The sequence below is a fragment of the Ranitomeya imitator genome, chromosome 6 (assembly GCF_032444005.1).
Source record: "Ranitomeya imitator isolate aRanImi1 chromosome 6, aRanImi1.pri, whole genome shotgun sequence".
Lineage (NCBI taxonomy): Eukaryota > Metazoa > Chordata > Amphibia > Anura > Dendrobatidae > Ranitomeya > Ranitomeya imitator.
The window spans coordinates 429,829,089-429,852,773 of record NC_091287.1 but is presented as its reverse complement, the minus strand read 5'-3'; positions in this window follow the sequence as shown (position 1 = coordinate 429,852,773).

The following is a 23,685-nucleotide window of genomic DNA, read 5'->3' as shown; positions in this document are numbered from 1 at the left end:
TCAAAATGGACTTTGGAACGAATCTGCCGGCTGGCAGATTCGGCGGGCGCACTGCGCATGCGCCCGCCATTTTGGAAGATGGCGGCGCCCGGGGAGAAGACGGACGGACCCCGGCAGGATCGGTAAGTATGATGGGGTGGGGGGGAACACGGGGGGGGGATCGGAGCATGGGGGGGTGAATCGGAGCGCGGGAGGGGTGGAACGGAGCACGGGGGGTGGAACGGAGCACGGGGGTGTAACGGAGCACGGAGGGGGGTGGATCGGAGTGCAGGGGGGGTGGTTGGAGCACGGGGGGGTGATTGGAGCACGGGGGGAGCGGACAAGAGCACGGGGGGAGCGGAGCACAGTATGGAGGGGAGCCGGAGCAGTGTACCGGACAGATAGGAGGGCTGGGGGGGCGATCGGTGGGGTGGGGTGGGGGCACATCAATGTTTCCAGCCATGGCCGATGATATTGCAGCGTCGGCCATGGCTGGATTGTAATATTTCACCAGTTATAATAGGTGAAATATTACAAATCGCTCTGATTGGCAGTTTCACTTTCAACAGCCAATCAGAGCGATCGTAGCCACGGGGGGGTGAAGCCACCCCCCCCTGGGCTAAACTACCACTCCCCCTGTCCCTGCAGATCGGGTGAAATGGGAGTTAACCCTTTCACCCGATCTGCAGGGACGCGATCTTTCCATGACGCCACATAGGCGTCATGGGTCGATTTGGCACCGACTTTCATGACGCCTACGTGGCGTCAAAGGTCGGGAAGGGGTTAAAAGGGGTTAATGGCAAAAAAATTAAAACTTTGAAAATAGCAACATTTTTGCCAAATTTCAGATTTTTTTCACAAATAAATATAAGTCATAACAAAGAAATTTTACCACTATCATGAAGTACAATATATCGCGAAAAAAAACTATCTCAGAATCCGTGGGATCCATTGATACGTTTCAGACTTATGACCTCATAAAGTGACAGTGGTCAGAATTGTAAAAATTGGCCTGGTCAGGAAAGTGAAAACAGGCTTTGGGGGGGAAGGGGTTAAAAGCAAGTTTAGTTTGTCTGCAGTCCAGGACTGTAAGCAAAAAAAAAAGTACAATATTTTCTTGGGAGTCATAAATTCAAGTTTCTGGAATGTAAACTTTTGTTTTCTGCCCAAGGAAGGTTGGAATTTCCTGCATACATGAGAATTAGCTCCAAAACAATTTTGATAGATGGTAGTTGAAACAGGTCAAACACTTCCGTATGAGCAAACATACATTAGTTGAAATTGATAAGACGCCATAGTCACGGTCAATTGGCGGGATTTAAGATTCTTCAGAAAAGTATAATTGCTTTATAGATGAAAGAACATCTTGATATTGATACCTAGCTCATGGCAGATTGTATGGCTCCTTCTGCAGTGCTTCTAAATAAGATACTCCATACATGTGGACACCATAAAGACCATTTCGAGATTCATAGATATGAAAATGGAGCTTACAGCGTCTTTCTTCTCTTCTGTGTATCACCAACTAGTAATTATTTATTATGGTATGACCAAGACTAATGATTATTGCTCTAAACAATTGTTTCTGACTTGAAATACAGCTCATATAAAAAGTCTACACACCTCTGTTAAAGTGCCAGCTATTTGTCATGTAAAACAATCATACAAAGAAGAATCATTTCAGAAAATTTTCCACCTTTAACCCCTTTAACTCTGAAGGTGGTTTGCACGTTAATGACCAGGTCAATTTTTACAATTCTGACCACTGTCACTTTATGAAGTTATAACTCTGGAACGCTTCAACGGATCCTGGTGATTTTGAGATTTTTTTTATATCATATTGTACTTCATGATAGTGGTAAAATTTCTTTTGTATGACTTGCGTTTATTTGTGAAAAAAAAATTTGCCAAAAATTTGAAAATTTGCAATTTTACAACTTTGAATTTTTATGCCCTTGAATCACAGAAATAGTTAACAAATAATATTTCTAGTCTGCATCAGCACAATTTTGGAACCCAAATATTTTTGTTGGAAAGTTATAAGTGATAAAAAGTTGGCCTGCGATTTATCATTTTTCCAGCAAAATTGACAAAACCTTTTTTTTTAGGGACCACATTACTTTTGAAGTCACTTTGAGGGGTCTACATGATAGAAAATACCCAAAAGTGACACCATTCTAAAAGCTGCACCCCTCAAGGTGCTCAAAACCACATTCAAGAGGTTTATTAACCCTTCAGGTGCTTCACATGGATTAAAAAAAAATAAACATTTACATTTTTTCACAAAAAAACAACTTCAGATTCAATTTTTCTACAAAAGTAAAAGGAAAAAATGGACCCCAAAATTTGTTATGTTATTTCTCCTGAGCATGCAAATACCCCATATGAGAGAGAAAACCACTGTATGGGCGCACGGCAGAGCTTGGAACGAAAGGAGCGCTATTTGACTTTTTGAATGCAAAATTTGCTGGAACAATTGTCGGATGCCACGTCACGTTTGGAGAGCCTGATGTGCCTAAACAATGAAAATCCCCTACAAAAGACACAATTTTGGAAACTAGACCCCTCAGGGAACTGGTCTAGATGTGTGGTGAGCACATTGAACCCTCAGGCGCTTCACAGAAGTTTATAACGTTAAATCGTAAAAATAAAAAAAATAAAATTTTCCTTATAAATATGTGTTTAGCACAAAACATTGCATTCTCATAAGGGTAACAGGAGAAATTGCACCATACAATTTGTTGCGCAATTTCTCCTGAGTATGCAGACACTCCATATGAGAGAGAAAACTACTGTTTGGGCGCATGGCAGGGCTCAGAAGGGAAGGAGCATCTTTTGACTTTTTGAATGTAAGATTTCATGGAATCATTAGCAGACATCATATCCCATTTGGAGAGATCATGATGTGCCTAAACAGTGGAAACCCACAACAAGTGACCCCATTTTGGAAACTAGACCCCTCAAAGAATGTATTTTGATGCGTGGTGAGCACCTTGAACTGCCAGGTGCTTCACAGACGTTTATAACGTTGAGCCGTGAAAATAAAATCAGATTTTCCTCACAAAAATGATATTATAGCCCCAAATTTTGCATTTTCATAATGGTAACAGGAGAAATTGCACTATATAATTTGTTGTGCAATTTCTCCTGAGTACGCCGATACCCAATATTTTGAGGAAATACTACATTTGAGGTACTGCAAAGCTCAGAAGGGAAGAGGCGCCATATTGGAGTTCAGATTTTGCTGGAATGGTTGGAGGGTGCCATGTCACCTTGGCAGGGCCCCTGAGGTGCCAGAACAACAGAAACCCCCTATGTGTGAACTCATTTTACAAATTACACTCCCCAATGAATTCATCTAGGGCTGCAGTGATCATATTGACACCATATCTGCCTCACAGAGTTTTATACCACTGAGCGGTGAAAAAAAAAAAAATTACCGTATATACTCGAGTATAAGCAGAGATTTTCACCCCATTTTTTGGGTTGAAAGTCCCCTTCTCGGCTTATACTCGAGTCATACCCAGGGGTCGGCAGGGGAGGGGGAGCAGGGGCTGTCTAATTATACTCACCTGCTCCTGACGCAGTCCCTGCAGGTCCCTGGTTCCCTGGCACTGCAGCTTCTTCCTGTACTGAGCGGTCACATGGTACCGCTCATTACAGTAATGAATATGCGGCACCACCTCCCATAGGGGTGGAGCCGCATATTCATTACTGTAATGAGCGGTAATGGTGACCGCTCAATACAGGAAGAAGCTGCGGCGCCAGGGAAGCAGGGACTGCACCGTGCCAGGAGCAGGTGAGTATACAAGTTTATATGGGGCATATTTTAATATGGAGCATCTTATGGGGCCATCATAAACTGTATGGAGCATTATATGGGGCTCCTGATTCAATAGGGATATTCGAAAACACTTAACCTACTGCTGTCTCAATTAATTTTACTTTTATTGGTATCTATTTTTACTTTTGACATTTACTGGTAGCTGCTACATTTCCCACCCTAGGCTTATACTCGAGTCATTAAGTTTTCCCAGTTTTTTTGTGGCAAAATTAGGGGGGGTCGGCTTATACTCGGGTCGGCTTATACTCGAGTATATACTGTACATTATTACCACTAAAATGTTGTTTTAGCCCCAAGTTTTTAATTTTTCTAAGAGTTAATAGGAATTTTTTTTACAACAAACTGAGGTCCATTTTTTCTTGAGTGTGCCAATACCCTACATGTAGTTGGGAAATATTTTTCAGGCACAGTGCAAAGCTTAGAAGGCAAGGAGCGCAGATTTTACTGTTAGGGTTTGCATGTGCCATGACCAACTGAGAGAGCCCATGAGGTGCCAGAACAGCAGAACCCTCCATATGTAAAATTTGGGGTTAAAACCTTTTTTTGTTGTAGAAATGTAATTATTTTTCTTCACTGCCCAATGGTGTAAAATTCTGTGACACACGTGGTATTAATATGATCAGTGCACCCTCAGATGAATTTAGTTAGAGGTGGAGTTTATAAATAGGGTCACTTATGGGGCGTAGGATCTGCTGTTTCTGGCACCTCAAGGGCTCTCCCAGTGGGTCATGGCACACGCAAACCATAATAGCAAAATCTGCACTTTAATATGGTGTTCCTTCCCTTCTGTGTTTTGCGCTTTACCTCAAAAGTAGTTTTTGACCACTTATGGGGTATTAGCACGCCCAAGGTAAATTGCTTAATAAATTGTTCTCTTCATTTTTTATTATTATTATTTATTTATTTAGCACCATTATTTCCATGGTGCTGTACATGAGAAAGGGGTTACGTACAGAGTTACAGGCATCGTTTACAGTAAACAAATTTACAATGACAGAGGGGAGAGGACCCTGTCCTTGCGGATGTACATTCTATGGGATAATGGGGAGGAGTCAGATGGTCGGGGGTGCAACTCGGGTGGTTGGTGAGGTGGCAGAATGTTTATTGCAGGCTGTAGGCTTTCCTGAAGAGATGGGTTTTCAGGTTCCGTCTGAAGGACCTGAGGGTGGTGGATAATCGGATATGTTGAACCATGGAATTTCAGAGGATGGGGGATATTCGATTTTCTCCTAATACCTCTCTTGAAAATTACAAACTTGGGGTCAAAGCAACATCTTAGTGGAAAATGGTAATATTTCATTTACTCAGCGCAATGTTATACAAGTCTGTGAATCACCTGAGGGTTAAAAATACTCACTACTTCCATAGATGAATTCTTTGAGAGGTGTAGTTTCCAAATTGCGGTCACTTGTGGGGCTTTCTGCTGTTTTGGCATGTCAGGGGCTCTTCAAATGGGACATGGTGTCCACAACCTATTTCAGCCAAAATAGCACTCCTTCCCTTCCGAACCCTGCCATGTGCCCAAACCATAGTTTTCCACCTTATGTAGGGTATCAAAGTGCTCAGAAGAAATTGCACAACAAACTGTATGATCCATTTTCTCCTGTTATGAAAATGAAAAATTTGGTCTAAAACAACATTTTTTGTGAGAAAAATGTGAGATTTTTTTATTTTCACGGCTCAACTTTATAAAATTCTGTGAAGCAACTGGGAATTCAAAGTGCTCATCACACATCTAGATAAATTCTTTGACCGGTCTAGATTCTCAAATGGGATCGTTTGTGGGGGGTTCCACTGTTTAGGCACATCAAAGGCAGGTATCGATTCCAGACAATTTTGAGTTCCAAAAGTCAAATGGTGCTCACCACAAATACATCCCATATATAAATAACAGCCATATATAGATCAGATATTATTTATCTCGTCTAAAATGAACATTAAAGTGGCTGCTTATATAGCAGCGAGTAAGATTCTTTACCCCTGTGTATGTAAAGATAAGGATGCCAATTTTGTATCCCCAGATGACCTTATAAAGGCGGGAATGTAATAACTTGACCAGTAATTTATAATGGACTTTGGTCAGGAGCCCTATTTACATTTATTATTACTCCACATCCTGGCATTTATCGGGCATTAGTGGATCACAACTGTGAAGACAATCTTTGAAGCTGTGATCTTATATACCTCCCATTTGGATGTATGTGTATTTTAGAAGTCAAACTATGTTTTAATCATTATGTAATATAAATTAATTTGTATTCACACCTTTTCCTTCTGCTCCCTCCCTACTAGTCTACTTCATAAATGTGAAAGCATTTATCAGGATGCAGTAACAGTCGGAGGTAGAACAAGGATTAACAGGGGAATATAATGTAATAGCGTTACTCCACACAGGGAGAGTGTAAATAGAGGGGAGGATGAATGAGCTATGTTTGGGTAACTTAGGGGCAACAGTTGTAAGATTAGGTAGGGGAGAGTTCACAGGTATCAAACTTATCAATCTGACGTTGATGAAGAACAGTCTCTGCGATGATGGCGGTGGCATCCCGGCTTGAGCACTTGAAGGATCCGGTCTGGTCTGGAAGAGGTCCTGGGTCCCGGTGTCGTTGATGATCCTGAGAAGTCTGGTCACGGGTCCTGGTTCCAAGATGAGAACCGCTGGAGAGGTGGCAGTCCTTTCTTTTAAGCACCGACACAGCACTGGAGTCAAGCAGCCATACTCGGTCTGTGGCCTGGTTGTCCCGTCTCGGGGTGCGCCCCCTGCGGTTGGGTCAGAAAGAGGAATCATTCACTCTCAGTGGCGTTACGGGAGTTGAAACTGTCAGGGATACCGGGAAGCGTCTCTGCCTATAGTCTCCAGTAAGTCTCCGTGGTCCGCTCGGGCTTGGACCTACTTTGTCCTTACTATACAGCAAGGGAGGACTCACAGTCGACCTCCGTGCACTACAGCTTCCCACCGCCACTGCTCATTCTCACGCACTGTCGCCCTTTTATATTCTCCATGCCCCCCAGTCTCAAGTTCAAAGGTCTGTCCAGAGAACTAAGCTTACCCCACTGCAACTCGGGTGACAGCACTGATGGTTACGGACTCGTCACAGACACGGCACACCAGAGTCGGCTCTCCTCCTTACAAATGGACACTGGTCAGAATTGTAAAAATTTGCCTGGCCAGGAAAGTAAAAACATGCTCTGGCGTGAAACGGTTAAACTCATGTTAAATAGTAGTCAGTGCCCAGCTGCCATAAAATAAAGTTTAACTGCTCTAGTTGGATTTTCCTAACATTTTCTTGGTTGCATTTTACAGCAAAAGTCATGGTGCATAAACAGCTTACATGTTTCAACACAGCAAAGAGATATCATTGTTGAAAGTTATTAGTTAGGAGAAGGGTACAAAAAAAGTCCATCGATAAGTGGCTTAAATTTGGAACAATAGTGATATTACTTAAAACTGGACGTCCGGGCTGCAGGGAGGCCTACAGCAACATTAATGTAGCTGAAGGAATTTCTGGAATTAATGGTTGTGTACTGCATGTGACAGCAATCTCCTGTAATCTTCATATGTTTGATCTATGTCCATTGTAGCAAGACGGAATCCTTTTCTTACAAAGAAAAACATTCAACCTTGGCAATGTTTTGCCAAAACCTACAAGTGAGCCAAAAGCATGTAAGAAAATGTGTAATGGGCTGATGAAACTGCGGTTGAACTTTTGGGCCATAATTTCATGTATGTATGGCACAAAGCCAATACTGTGCATCATCAAAAGAAGACCAAAGCAATAGAGAAAGTGAACGCAGCATTATGCTTTAGGGCTGTTTTTTGGTAGCTGAAACTTAGTCTTTAATAAGGGGGGAGGGAATTATGAACAGTTCCAAAATGTCAATTAGTCAATTTTGCAACAAAACCTTCAGAGCTTTGCTAAAAAGCTGAAGAATAAAAGGAATTTCACCTTTCAGCAGGACAACAACCCTAAGCATACCTCCACATCAACAAAAAGTATCTTTACCAGAAGAAGATTAAAGTTTTGGAATGACCCAGCCAAAGCCAAGACTTGAATACAAACCCCTGGAAATCTGTGGGTTGACCTGAAGAGGGCGTTATACAGAGGAGATGTCCTCTCAATCTGACAGATTTTTATTGAAAGGAAGAGTGGGCAAAGATTGTCCATTCTAGATGTGACATGCTGATAGACTCCTTTCCCACAAGACTGAATGATGATTTCTTTTATATATCTGGATGTGCAGTTTTTCATATAGGCATGTATCTTTGGATTTTTATTAGTATAAATAGTTTTTTTAAAGAGTTTTTATTAGTATGTATAGTCCAATGCTTAACTGTCCACCATAGACCTGGGATAAGTGCAGCTCATGGGTCATATCCAGCCTTCTGGCTGTTCCAGTCCCGCCACAGATCGAGACAGAGGTAGGGCTGAAAACTGTGGCCCAGGGTCAAGGATGTGCATATTTATTTAACCAAATTATTGTACTTCTTTATTTTTCTTTTTCCACACATAAATATTTCAGTTTATTTTTCAATCGAATTGTACAGATTATGGGTGAAAGATCTTAAATTATTCTCCTTGATATGTTTTTTACATGATAAAAACCTTCAATTTCAACAGGGGTGTGTAGACTTTATTTTCACTGTACTAAACTGAATGTGGCTACTGACCCATTATTATTTTCTGTAATACAACACACACAGCAGATATCAAACTATAGAACCAAAAACACATGAGCTACTTGCACAATGAACAAGTCTGTAGGAACCTGTTCACACCACCAAAAAACTTGAAGACACAAAAAGAGCACAGTGAGGTAAAAAATAATCTGTTGTAAAAAAAAAATCACAGTAATAAGCAAGTGCTTGTCATAAGATGGATAAAAAACAGGGTATTTAGTTGATATGTTTATTTGCAAAAAAATGTATACTAAGCTGCTCCACCAATCGCCAAGGTATACCCTTATAGAGCAGTCCTATCTAATGTATATAATCCCTATCTGATGTATTTAAAACCTGATCATCTGTATAGCACCTGTATAAGCAGGGTTCAGAGACAGAATATCCATGTGGACATGCAGGATGGAACAGCTTAAATGCAAATGACCCACAGAGGAGTGATGGACTCCCCAGTCTTGTAGAAACAAGAGAACAATTATAGAACCAAAAACACATGAGCTACTTGCAACAGAGTATTTTTGACCTCACTGTGCTCTTTTTGTGTCTTCAAGTTTTTTGGTGGTGTGAACAGGTTCCTACAGACTTGTTCAATGTGCAAGTAGCCCATGTGTTTTTGGTTCTATAATTGTTCTCTTGTTTCTACAAGACTGGGGAGTCCATCACTCCTCTGTGGGTCATTTGCATTTCAGCTGTTCCATCTTGCATGTCCACATGGATATTCCGTCTCTGAACCCTGCTTATACAGGTACTATACAGATGATCAGGTTTTAAATACATCAGATAGGGATTATATACATTAGATAGGACTGCTCTTTAAGGGTATACCTTGATGATTGGTGGAGCAGCTTAGTATACATTTTTTTTGCAAAAAAAAGTATCAACTAAATACCATATTTTTTCCATCTTTTGACAAGCACTTGCTTATTACTATGATTTTTTTACAACAGAGTATTTTTGACCTCACTGTGCTCTTTTTGTGTCTTCAAGGTATCAAACTATGTATGAGAGCCAGAGCAGAGAATGTTCATTAAAGTGCATGAAGTGTTTTAATTTGATGGCCCGTATTGTCTAGGTTTTTTTTTTTTTTGCTTGTGTTTTACCATAAAGATTTTTCTTTTATATATCTGGATGTGCAGTTTTTCATATAGGCATGTATCTTTGAATTTTTATTAGTATAAATAGTTTTTTTAAAGGTTTTTATTAGTACATATAATCCAATACTTAACTGTGCATCATAGGCCTGGGCTAAGTGCAGCCCATGGGTCATATCCAGCCTTCTGGCTGTTCCAGTCCTGCCACAGATCGAGACAGAGGAAGGGCTGAAAATTCTGGCCCAGGGTCCACGACATGTGGCTGCCTTTGCCACCCGGCGTCCTAAAAGCACCACCATCTGCATCCTCAGAATACAAATAGCAGTGAATGTAACGGTGGAGGAGGGAGCTACCGGCTCCATTTTCCACCAGTGTGTGCAACTGAGAAAGCAGACATAATGACGGTGGAACGCCCGCCAGGGCCTAGAAGAACTGTCATGGTTTACTGGGCTCTCGGGTCAGTTAGTTGCAGGGTTAACTCAGATGGCCTCGTTCTGGGTCCTGGGAGGCTTTTTATAGCTTCACTGTGAGGTCAATCCTTGACGTTTATACTCTGACCCTTGGCTGAGTGTCTGACCCTGGTGTGCCTCTGTTTAATGCATGTACTATTGTTTATCTGTCTGGTTTCTGATCTGGTTCTGTCCCTGTTGTGATTCCTGCCTGTCGTTTCTGTACCGTCTATTGCTCGTTCTGGTTTACTGATCTCTTGCTACGTCCTGTTAATTCTTCGGACTGCCCCTGTGTACTGCGCTGACTTCTCTGTGTATGACTTTGGCTTGTGTGATGATGTTTTTTCCTGTCATCCCTTCTTAACATAATTGGGGGTTCCTCTCCCTCTTAAACTTTCTCCTAGAGCCGCTGCAGGCTCAAACAGCAGCGCTAAGCTCCGCCCTCCCCCTCTGACACGCGGTCACATGACCGCAGGTCCTGTCTGTCTCTGGAGAGCGGCTAGGCCCTGCAGCGCCACTGCTACTGCTCTCGCTCACAGCTCCTCAGTGTCACTGGCAGTCTCTGGCACCAGACGTCCAGGCTAGCCTCCTGCGTTGTTGCCGGTGAGTGCCCATCAGGCAGCTTGCCCTGACAGGTACTCAGTACCGGGTCCAGTATTTAAAGGGGATGTCATGGTGAGGGCGACCCAGTCTGTGGCCCTGGTCACCCAAGTAAAAGGGAGTCTTTAAAGGGGTTTTGAATAAAGTTTGTGTTCGTGACACCACCTGTGGTATTCGGTCAGAGGGGACCGATGCTGCTTAATGGGGTCCTCTGGGGTGAGGTTATAGCAGCTAGAATGGAATAACTTCCCACAGGTAAAGTAGGTCCCCAGGGCTCCCGGTGTGTAGATGGAGATAGTTAGTGGTGCAGTAAAAAATGGAGGACAGGTTTGCAGTCTCTTTACTTGGTTTACTTAATTCAGAGTCACCTTTACCAGATGGAGTTAGAAGCCTTCCTACTAGTGCGGTGGTGTAGTTCCTTGCTGCCTATGATTTCTATCAAGGTCCTCACAGTTCTCTCTGTCCTCCTTAAAGGTGGAACACAAACCCCTATGACAGGTGGATCGAACCTTTTACAGGGTCGCTATCATGACCCGGGCTCTATGCGCCACTGTGCCTCCTGGGTGTTAGGGCAGAGAGGTAATGTGAAGTCCAGGTGTCCTGCCAGTTTCTGCTGTAAGTCTTAGAGTCCCTCACAACCTCGGTCTTCCGGCTACTGGTGTCTGCACTCTGCCTGGGACGTAGCCCAGTCGCAGCTGTCCTTCCCATTTGTCACTCTCCTGTGCTTTGCTCTCCTGCACGCTCACTACACGCTGTTCTTCTCAGTTATCTCTGTCCAGGAGCTGCAGCACCTTCGTGGCTACACGGCCCTTCCTGTCCTTTTGACTGCTCCCTTCTCTCTTTCTGCCAGGAGCTGCAGACTCCCACGTTTGCTCAGCTACACTCCTTTCTTACCAGCTCCGCCTAAGCTGATGTTACATGACAAGCTCCTCTCTGGCAATCTCTGACTCACTGACTGACATTTTCTCCAGACCAGAATATATATATATATATATATATATATATATATATACATATATACATATATATATGTGTATATATATGTATATATATATATATATATATATATATATATATACACACATATACATATATATATTAATCAGAAAAGAAACCAATTGTAAGTATAAATGATGTCATGCACCAATAAATAATCAATCCTCTCAAATAAAAAGTGCAGAAAATTGACAGTATTAAAAATAAAATACATATAAATATATATATATATCTACTACATAATTGTCTAAGGGTCACTTCCATCTGTCTGTCTGTCCTTCTGTCTGTCACGGTTATTCATTCGCTGATTGGTCTCGGCAGCTGCTTGTCATGGCTGCCGGGCCCAATCAGCGACGGGCACAGTCTGGAAGAAAATGGCCGCTCCTTACTCCCCGCAGTCGGTGCCTGTCACCCGCATAGTCCCCTCCGGTCACCGCTAACACAGGGTTAATGCTGGCGGTAACGGACCGCGTTATGCCGTGGGTAACGCACTCCGTTACCGCCGTTATTAACCCTGTGTGTCTCCAACTTTTTACTATTGACGCTGCCTATGCGGCATCAATAGTAAAAAAATGTAATGTTAAAAATAATTTAAAAATAATAAACCTGCTATACTCACCCTCTGTAGTCCGCTGAGCCGCTCCCGCCGGCCGCCATCTTCCGCTGCAGTTTCCGGTGGCAAAGATGGTATGGCAGAAGGACCTGCCATGACGTCATGGTCATGTGACCGCGACATCATCAAAGGCCCTGCGCACCTGCACGACAAGGACCTGCCATGACGTCACGGTCATGTGACCGTGACGTCATCACAGGCCCTGCGCGCCTGCGCTAGAAAGACCTGCCATGATGTCACGGTCATGTGACTGCGACGTCATCACTGCCCGCTTGGGCAGTGGGGTAGTCGGCACCGGGTACAGTCGCACTTAAAGGGGATGTCACGGTGGCTGTGACCCGGTCCGTGGCCCTGGGCGCCCAATTAAAGGGGGTAGGCATTTTAAGGTATTTGTATTAAAGTTTGTGTTCGTAACGCCACCTGTGGTTCTCGGTCAGAGGGGACCGACGCTGCTTAAAGGGGTCCTCTGGGGTGGTGTTACTGCAGCATAGAGCTTCCCACACAGGTGAAGCGGGGTCCCCAGGGCTCCCAGAGTGCTGGGCAGAGATGGTGTATGCCGGCAAATAAATGGAGGACACAGAATTGTAACGTCTTTACCTGGTTTACTGATGGTAGCAGTCCACAGTCCAGGGTACCAGGAATAGGTGGTGATGTGGTCCGACCGGCCTCGAGGCAAAGGTAGATCCCTCTCCCAGGTGAGATTCGTAAGCCTTCCTACTCGCGCTCGTATGCAAGGTCCCTGCTCACTAACATGTAACTCTTCAGGTTATCTTCCTTTCCTGGAGCTGCAGCTCAACCGTCTGCTGCATGGCCCCACTATCTGTTCTCACTGCTCTCTTCCACTTTCTGCAAGGAGCTGCAGACTCCCACATCTGCTTAGCTGCACACCTCTCGCATCAGCTCCGCCTAGCTGATGTTCCTCGACAAGCTCCTCTCTGGCAATCTCTGTCCAACTCTCTTTTTTTCCAGGGACTGCACCACTTTCTTGTGTATGCACGGCCCCTCTGCTTTTCCATCTTCTTACTTCCTCTGTCTACTCCAGACTGTCCTAACTCCTCCTCCAGACCAGAACACTTAAAGCTGGGGAAGCCCCCTGAATCCGGGTTCTGAGCTCTCCCTTCTGGCCTGGATTCAGAATGTGTTGTGTGTAGGTGCTTACCTGATAAAGGAAATCCTCCTTGCCTCCAAGCATGATATCGCCCTACCCGAAAGAAAAGCAACATCACTGTAACAACCAGTAACCTGGGGTGTTACACTCCCCCACGTTAACTCCAGTACTCCCAGACTGGGAAAAGAAAAACAACAGTACAGGTTAAAGATGTAAATATTTTTTTTAGACATGCATGTCAACAGGTTAACTGGTGAAAACTTAAGCATCCCTTTATGGGAGATACGGTTTCTTGAACGTTGCATAACATGAACTTTACATAACCAAAACTATCTACTATATTATTGTCTAAGGGTCACTTCCGTCTGTCCTTCTTTCTTTCTGTCACGGTTATTCATTCGCTGATTGGTCTCGCCAGCTGCCTGTCATGGCTGCCGGGACCAATCAGCGACGGGCACAGTCTGGAAAAAAATGGCTGCCCCCTATTCCCTGCAGTCCGTGCCTGTCGCCCGCATACTCCTCTCCAGTCACCGCTAACACAGGGTTAATGCCGGCGGTAACGGACCGCGTTATGCCGCGGGTAACGTACTCCGTTACCGCCGCTATTAACCCTGTGTGTCCCCAACTTTTTACTATTGACGCTGCCTATGCAGCATCAATAGTAAAAAATCTAATGCTAAAAATAATTTAAAAAAAAAAACCTGCTATACTCACCCTCTGTAGTCCGCTGAGCCGCTCCTGCCAGCCGCCATCTTCCGCTGCAGTTTCCGGTGGCAAGGATGGTATGGTAGAAGGACCTGCCATGACGTCACGGTCATGTGACCGCGACGTCATCACAGGTCCTGCGCCCATACCAACGCTGGGACCGGAAGCTGCCGAGGACTACAAGGGGCCTTCGGAAAGGTGAGTATATGTTTATTTTTTATTTTTTCACCTGTGACAAACCTGGCTGGGCAATATACTACGTAGCTGGGCAATATACTTTGTGGCTCTGTGCTGTATACTACTTCGTTGTGCAATATACCAGGGGTGTCAAACTGCATTCCTCAAGGGCTGTAAACAGGTCATGTTTTCAGGATTTCCTTGTACTGCACAGGTGATAATTTAATCACCTACACACATAATGATTGCAGCACCTTATGCAATGCTAAGGAAATCTTGAAAACACGCATGGTTTGCGGCCCTCGAGGAATGCACTTTGACACCCCTGCAATATACTACATGGCTCTGTGCTGTATACTACATCACTCGGCAATATACTACGTTACTGGCCAATATACTACGTGGCTCTGTGCTGTATACTACGTCGCTGTGCGATATACTATGTCACTGGGCAATATACTACGTGGCTGGGCAATATACCACGTGGCTGGGCAATATACTACGTCACTGGGCAATATACTACGTCACTGGGCAATATACTACATGGCTGGACAATATACTACGTGGCAGGGCAATATACTACGTGGCTGGGCAATATACTACGTCACTGGGCAATATACTACGTCACTGGGCAATATACTACGTCACTGGGCAATATACTACATGGCTGGGCAATATACTACGTGGCTGGGCAATATACTACGTGGCTGGGCAATATACTACGTCACTGGGCAATATACTACGTCACTGGGCAATATACTACGTCGCTGGGCAATATACTACGTGGCTGGGCAATATACTACGTGGCTGGGCAATATACTACGTGACTGGGCAATATACTACGTGGCTGGGCAATATACTACGTGGGCTGTGCAATATACTACGTGGACATGCATATTCTAGAGTACCCGATGCGTTAGAATCGGGCCACCATCTAGTTTATTATAAGCGCACACAGGTAAAAGTGCAAACATTTAAATAACAAGGCATATTGACCAGTCCTGGTCTCTGCTACGCCATGCAGTTCTGCTTCAGGTCTGTTAAACAAAACAAGGTATACACAGTTTTACTCACGCTACCAGCATGTGGCAACACCAATGGGGGACACCTGAACAGGTGCCAAACTATTTACAGGGCAAAAGTTCTCAGGTAATTATTGTCCATTACCCTATTGTCCTTTTCAACTGAAATAAATATCAACAAAACATAACCACATTACTATCACGCAGGTGAATGTTTCTCTACTTGTTCTTCCAGGGCAGGTCTTGGTGTGCACAGCTTCCTAACTGGGGAAGTCCTTTGGTGTGTATCACAACTGGTGACTCCATGGAAAACTGTCCATCATCAGAAGTTTGTGTAGCCTGGGTTTGCATTCCACTTTCAGTGGCTACACGGGTGTAAATATGCTGTCCTGGGCACCTTTTAACATGAAGGGCATATTATCCCCTTTCTCCATTGTGCCGGGTGAAGGTCACTTTGACCCCTGGGTACATGTCACAGTCAGAGTGTCCTCGTAGGAGATGTGACTCAATGTCTCTGCGGTTCACAAATAGTTCCTTATATCCTCCATGTTCTTTTATAAAGCCCCATCCTCTGTCCAGGTTGAAAGCAACAACAGCTCCTGATCTTAATGGTCCTCTGTCAGTCGGGTTACAATCACGAGATGTGGCTTTAGCTAGCATTTTGCGTTCCTCCATAGCCTCCCATCTAGCTCTGTGTTGTTTCTCCTCTGTGGCCAGTTTTAATATCTGTTGTCTGCAATATTTTTCTGCTTCTGCTATTTTCATGCTGTTAGCTTGGGCCTCTACTGGGAATCCCATTAAGTCTGTTTTAGGGTGCCTCCAATGTATAGTCTCTTTTGGCCTGCATGCCTTCAGGGGCGATGATTCAGGTATCATTGGGTCAGTTAAATCGTGTCTTAAGTCTGTCATGTTATCCCAGGTCACGGTAACAGTGACTGACTGGCCAGGTGATAAAGTTGGCAGGGGTTCTAGGGGTCCCACCAGGGTGTCTTCAGCTACCGGGGCAGTTTGTATAGCTGTATCAAAGGTGCTGGAGTCCTTCTCCGCCTCTGCAGGGGTCAGGATCGCTGGTTGCTGGACCTGGTGCTGCGGCATTGTAATCTCCGCTGGCAGCATCTTGCTTTCCGGCTCTGCTGAGGTCACAGGTGCGGGCCGCGGGTTCTTCGTCGGCAGCATCTCACTTTCCGACTCCGCTGGGTTTAAAGGTGCAGGCTCTGGGTCTTTCGTCGGCGCCATCTCCTGCAGCAGCATCGCTCCCTCTGGCTCCGCTGGGGCTGTGAGCGCTGGTGGTAGGTTCCGGTGGGTTTCGGTCTTCATTCTGCAGATCAAGGACTCCTTCCAGGCGGCCAATGCTGTCATCTGGGTCCGCAGGAGTCGTCGGTTCAGCTCCTCCATCTCTACGCCGAGGAGCTCCGGATCTAAGGTAATCTTCCGGTCCGGGGTTTCTTGTTGCTGCGGACCGGGGACATCTCCTCTGGTGTCGGCAGGTCCCGGTGGCTCTCCATTGCTGTGCACCAATGTATTCACCAGGTAGCGTGCAGCCATGCTGCGACCACGCTTTCCCGCGTCCTGCTCCGTCCTCTCACTTCGTGGGCGGTGTCTGCTCCCCTTTCCCACTGGCCATCTCCGGGGGCGGATCCATCCTGGTGATGGACATGTTTTGTTGGCATTAGAGTTTCTGTAGGGGGTGGATCCAGCTTTCGCGCCGGTTCTTGAATTCCACCCATGGCAACACATCTTCCTCCTTTATCCTCCTCGTGGTGCAGTAGTGGCAGCCATCAATCAATTTCACACAGTCCATTATAATCCATGGTGCACAGGACCCATTTTAATGGGTCAGTCCATCCTGTTTGTGACGCCAAAAAGGAGTCGCCCGCCTGGGCAGTGGGGTACTCGGCACCGGGTCCAGTCGCACTTAAAGGGGATGTCACGGTGACTGCGACCCGGTCCGTGGCCCTGGACGCCCAATTAAAGTGGGTAGGCATTTTAAGGGATTTGTATTAAAATTTGTGTTCGTGACGCCACCTGTGGTTCTCAATCAGAGGGGACCGACGCTGCTTAAAGGGGTCCTCTGGGGTGGTATTACTGCAGCATAGAAGGTGACGCTTCCCACAGGTGAAGCGGGGTCCCCAGGGCTCTCGATGTGCTGGGCAGAGATGGTGTATGCCGGCAAATAAATGGAGGACACAGAGGTGAAACGTCTTTACCTGGTTTACTGATGGTAGCAGTCCACAGTCCAGGGTACCAGGAACAGGTGGTGATGTAGTCCGGCCGGGCTGGAGGCAAAGGTAGATCCCTCTCCCAGGTGAGGTCCGTAAGCCTTCCTATTCACGCTCGTATGCTTGGTCCCTGCTGCCTGTGGCTCATTCCTCAGATGCTCACTAAAATGCAACCCTTCAGGTTATCTTCCTTTCCTGCAGCTCACATGTCAGCTGAATGGTCCCACTGTCTGTTCTCACTGCTCTCTTCCACTTTCTGCCAGGAGCTGCAGACTCCCACGTCTGCTCAGCTGCACACCTCTCTTACCAGCTCCGCCTAGCTGATGTTCCTCGACAAGCTCCTCTCTGGCAATCTCTGTCCAGATCTCTTTCTTTCCAGGGACTGCACCACTTTCTCAGGCATGCACGGCCCCTCTGCTTTTCCATCTTCTCACTTCCTCTGTCTACTCCAGACTGTCCTGAATCCTCCTCCAGACCAGAACACTTAAAGCTGGGGAAGCCGAGATGCAAACTCGGCTTTGGGAAAATGGCCGCCGCGATCTCTAATGCGCACGCGCGGCATCCCGCGGCCATTTTCCTGACGCCCCGTGCAGCAGAGCACTCGATCTGCGCACGCGCGGCCCCAGGAAGATGGCCGCCCCCACCGATGCAAGGGATTACAGCGCAGATCGCGCGCTGTGTCTTCACCACTACGCCACTACGCCACCAACGTAAAGCTGAGGAAGAACCACCGATGTCACCACGCCCTCCCGACCTGACCAGCCTGATTGACAGGCGAAAACGGCGACTTTGGTAAGTTATTTCTCAGCATACATGGGGAATCGGGGTACACTACATACACTATAGGAACACACAGCGCAGGCCCTATTTAACAGTATTTATAGCTCAATCTCAAAAAACGGGGTGACAGGTTCCCTTTAATGACTCAAGTATAAGCCTAGGGTGGAAAATGCAGCAGCTACTGGTAAATTTAAAAAATAAAAATAGATACCAATAAAAGTAAAATTAATTGAGACATCAGTAGTTTAAGTGTTTTTGAATATCCATATTAAATCAGGAGCCCCATATAATGCTCCATACAGTTTATGATGGGCCCCATAAGATGCTCCATATTAAAATATGCCCCATATAATGCGGCACAAATGTTGATTATGGCCCTATAAGATGCTCCATGCAGACATTTGCCCCATAAAATGCTGCACAAATGCTGATTATGGCCCCATAAGCTGCTCCATAGAGATATTTGCCCCATATAATGCTGCACATGGCCCCATAGAGATATTTGCCCCATATAATGCTGCACATGGCCCCATAGAGATATTTGCCCCATATAATGCTGCACATGGCCCCATACAGATATTTGCCCCATATAATGCTGCACATGCCCCCATACAGATATTTGCCCCATATAATGCTGCACATGGCCCCATAAGATGCTCCATACAGACATTTGCCCTATATGCTGTTGCTGCAATTAAAAAAAAAATGACATACTCACCTCTCAGGCCCTCGGCACTTGCTATATTCACCGGTCCGCGTTCCACCGACGGCCGCCGCTGTGTCTTACGCGTCCTCTGCATTGATGTTCAGGCAGAGGGCGGCGCGCACACCAATTGCGTCACCTGTTGTGAATTCAGCTTTTGGGCTCCCTCCGGTGGTTGTAGAGGGTAATGCAGTTGTGCCTGGACTGCAGGAGTGGACAGGTGTATCTACTAATTGCAAAACTGACTGGGGTATATAGCTTTGCTGGATCCTTTGGTCAGTGCCAGTTGTCCATTGTTCTTGAAGGATTCACTTCCCTGCTGGTCTCTCCAGTTTGCTGTGTTTTTCTACAAAGATAAGTCCTGTCTTTGTTTTTGCTGTCCACCTGTGGTGGACCTTATAGTTCTGTGCATTTTCATGTTTTTGTCTTGTCCAGCTTGGTCTGTGAAGGATTTTTTGCAGCCTAGCTATTTCTCTGGATATGCAGATATACCGCTAGTCAGATGTGGTGATCCGTATTTTCTGCAGTGGATATTTTCTAGTGTTTTTATACTGACCGCATAGTACTCTGTTCTATTCTTTCTTTTTAGCTAGTATGGCCTCCTATGCTAAAATCTGATTTCATATCTGCGTATGTTATTTCCCTCTCCTCTCACAATCAATATTTGTGGGGGGCTATCTATCCTTTGGGGATTTTCTCTGAGGCAAGATAGGTTTCCTGTTTCTGTTTTTAGGGGTAGTTAGATCTTAGGCTGTGCCGAGGGGTCTAGGGAGTGTTAGGTACCCCCCACGGCTACTTCTAGTTGCGCTGCTAGGTTCAGGGTTTGCGGTCAGTACAGGGACAACCTTCTCCAGAGTACGTCTCATGCTGCTCCAAGGCCACCAGATCATAACAGTACAACTGGCCAACAATGAGTTAATTGCATCTCAGAAGAAGGGTGGAAAGTGTTGTGATAGGCAATTCAGTATCACAATGGACATAGCGGTCAGAGCACATACAGTGATCTGACAATAACCCAAAATAATAAAACGAGCTCTGAGACGTGGGAACTCTGCAGACCGCAATCCCTAATCCTCTCCAAACAAAACTAGAGGCAGCCGTGGATTGCGCCTAACTCTGCCTATGCAACTCGGCACAGCCTGAGAAACTAACTAGCCTGAAGATAGAAAATAAGCCTACCTTGCCTCAGAGAAATACCCCAAAGGAAAATGCAGCCCCCCACATATAATGACTGTGAGTTAAGATGAAAAGACAAACGTAGGGATGAAATAGATTCAGCAAAGTGAGGCCCGACTTTCTTAACAGAGCGAGGATAGGAAAGATAACTTTGCGGTCTACACAAAACCCTAAAGAAAACCACGCAAAGGGGGCAAAAAGACCCTCCGTACCGAACTAACGGCACGGAGGTACACCCTTTGCATCCCAGAGCTTCCAGCAAAACAATTAGACAAGCTGGACAGAAAAAATAGCAAAGAAGAACTTAGCTATGCAGATCAGCAGGCCACAGGAATGATCCAGGGAAAAACAAGTCCAACACTGGAACATTGACAGGAAGCATGGATCAAAGCATTAGGTGGAGTTAAGTAGAGAAGCACCTAACGACCTCACCAGATCACCTGAGGGAGGAAACTCAGAAGCCGCAGTACCACTTTCCTCCACAAACGGAAGCTCCCAGAGAGAATCAGCCGAAGTACCACTTGTGACCACAGGAGGGAGCTCTGCCACAGAATTCACAACAGGAAAGATTTTGAGCCATTTTTTTTTTCCTTAGCCTGTTTGGTCTGTTCCTCCCTCTTTACCTCTGGGTGGCTACAGAGTCTAGTATTAACATGAATGTTCAGGAGTTAGTTTCTCGGGTGGATCAGCTTGCTGCTAGGGTACAGGGTATTTCAGATTTCATTGTTCAGACTCCTGCCTTAGAACCTAAGATTCCCACTCCTGATTTATTCTTTGGTGACAGATCCAAATTTTTGAGTTTCAAAAATAACTGTAAACTGTTTTTTGCATTAAGACCCCGGTCTTCTGGTGATCCTATTCAGCAGGTTAAAATCATCATATCTCTGCTGCGTGGTGACCCACAGGATTGGGCATTTTCCCTGGAATCTGGCAATCCTGCTTTGCTTAATGTTGATTCGTTCTTTCAGGCATTGGGGTTGTTGTATGATGAGCCTAATTCTGTGGATCAGGCTGAGAAAATCTTGTTAGCCCTGTGTCAAAGTCTAGAAGTGGCAGAATTGTATTGCCAGACATTTAGAAAATGGTCTGTACTGACTAAATGGAATGAGGATGCCTTGGCGGCAATTTTCAGAAAGGGTCTTTCTGAATCCGTTAAAGATGTTATGGTGGGGTTCCCCTCGCCTGCTGGTCTGAGTGATTCTATGTCTCTGGCCATTCAGATTGATCGGCGCTTGCGCGAGCGCAGAATTGTGCACACTGTGGCATTGTCCTCTGAGCGGAGCCCTGAGCCTATGCAGTGTGATAGGATTTTGTCTAGAGCTGAACGTCAAACATTCAGGCGTCAGAATAGGTTGTGTTTTTACAGTGGCGATTCTGCTCATGTTATTTCTGATTGCCCTAAGCGTACTAAGAGAATCGCTAGTTCTGTTGCTCAGTAATATACAACCTAAATTTCTGTTATCTGTGACCTTGATCTGCTCATTATCATCATTTTCTGTCATGGCATTTGTGGATTCAGGCGCCGCTCTGAACTTAATGGACTTAGAATTTGCCATACGTTGTGGTTTTCCCTTGCAGCCTTTGCAGAACCCTGTTGTGAATTCTGTTTTCGAACTCCCTCCTGTGGTCATGAATGGTACTTCGGCGAGTTCTGTCCATGGACTCCCTCTGGTGGCTGTGAGTGGAGCTGCTGCTTCTGAGGTTCCTTCCACAGGTGACGTAGTTTATTCGTTGGCTGGCTGTTCTATTTAACTCCACTCAGATCGTTACTCCATGCCAGCTGTCAATGTTCTTGTACTGGTTCAGTTTGCTCCTGGATCTTTCTGGTGACCTGTCTACTCCAGCAGAAGCTAAGTCCCTGCTAGTTATTTATTTGTTCATTGTTTCCTTGTCCAGTTGGCTATCATGATTTTGTCTTGCTAGCTGGAAGCTCTGGGATACAGAGTGGCACCTCCGCACCGTGAGTCGGTGCGGACATCTTTTTGCACACTCTGCGTGGTCTTTTGTAGTTTTTTGTGCTGACCGCAAAGATACCTTTCCTATCCTCAGTCTGTTTAGTAAGTCTGGCCTCCCTTTGCTAAAACCTGTTTCATTTCTGTGTTTGTGACTTCATCTTAACTCACAGTCAATATATGTGGGGGGCTGCCTTTTCCTTTGGGGAATTTCTCTGAGGCAAGGTAGGCTTTATTTTCTATCTTTAGGACTGGTTAGCTCTTAGGCTGTGAAGAGGCGTCTAGGTCGTGTTAGGTACACTCTACGGCTATTTCTAGTTGTGTGATAGGATTAGGGGTTGCGGTCAGCAGAGTTCCCACTTCCCAGAGCTTGTCCTGTGTGAGTTTAACTATCAGGTCGTTCCGGGTGCTCCTAACCACCAGGTCCATAAAAGAACCCTATTCCTTTGAGGGGCATTGATGCTACACCGTTGGCTAAAAATAAACCTCAGTTTTGGACACAGCTGACCATGCGCATGGCGCCAGCCCATCAGGAAGATTGTCGTTTTCTGGTGTTGCATAATTTGCATGATGATATTGTGCTGGGTTTTCCATGGTTGCAGCTACATAATCCGGTGTTAGATTGGAAATCCATGTCTGTGACTAGTTGGGGTTGTCAGGGGGTTCATGATCAGGTTCCTTTGATGTCAATCTCCTCTTCCCCCTCTTCTGAAGTTCCTGAGTTTTTGTCTGACTTCCAGGATGTATTCGATGAGCCCAAATCCAGTTCCCTTCCACCGCATAGGGACTGTGATTGTGCTATTGATTTGATTCCAGGTTGTAAGTTCCCTAAGGGCCGACTTTTCAACTTGTCTGTAACTGAACATACCGCCATGCGGAGTTATATTAAGGAGTCCTTGGAGAAAGGGCATATTCGGCCATCTTCTTTACCGTTGGGAGCGGGGTTCTTTTTTGTTGCCAAGAAGGATGGCTCCTTGAGACCCTGTATTGATTATCGCCTCTTGAATAAGATCACGGTTACATTTCAATACCCCTTGCCTTTGCTTACTGATTTGTTTGCTAGGATTAAGGGGTCTAGCTGGTTTACTAAGATTGACCTTCGAGGGGCATATAATCTTATTCGTATCAAGCAGGGTGACGAATGGAAAACTGCATTTAAAATGCCCGAAGGCCATTTTGAATACCTTGTGATGCCATTCGGACTCTCTAATGCCCCATCTGTGTTCCAATCCTTCATGCATGATATCTTTCGGAGTTATCTTGATAAATTCATGGTTGTATATTTGGATGATATTTAGATGTTTTCCAATGATTGCGAGTCTCATGTGAAACAGGTCAGGATGGTATTTCAGATCCTCCGTAATAATGCTTTGTTTAAGAAGGGGTCAAAGTGCCTCTTTCGAGTGCAGAAGGTTTCTTTTTTGGGTTTCATTTTTTCTCCCTCATCTATAGAAATGGATCCGGTTAAGGTTCAGGCCATTCATGATTGGATTCAGCCCACATCTGTGAAGAGCCTTCAGAAATTCTTGGGCTTTGCTAATTTTTATCGTCGTTTCATTGCCAACATCTCCAGTGTGGTTAAACCTCTAACCG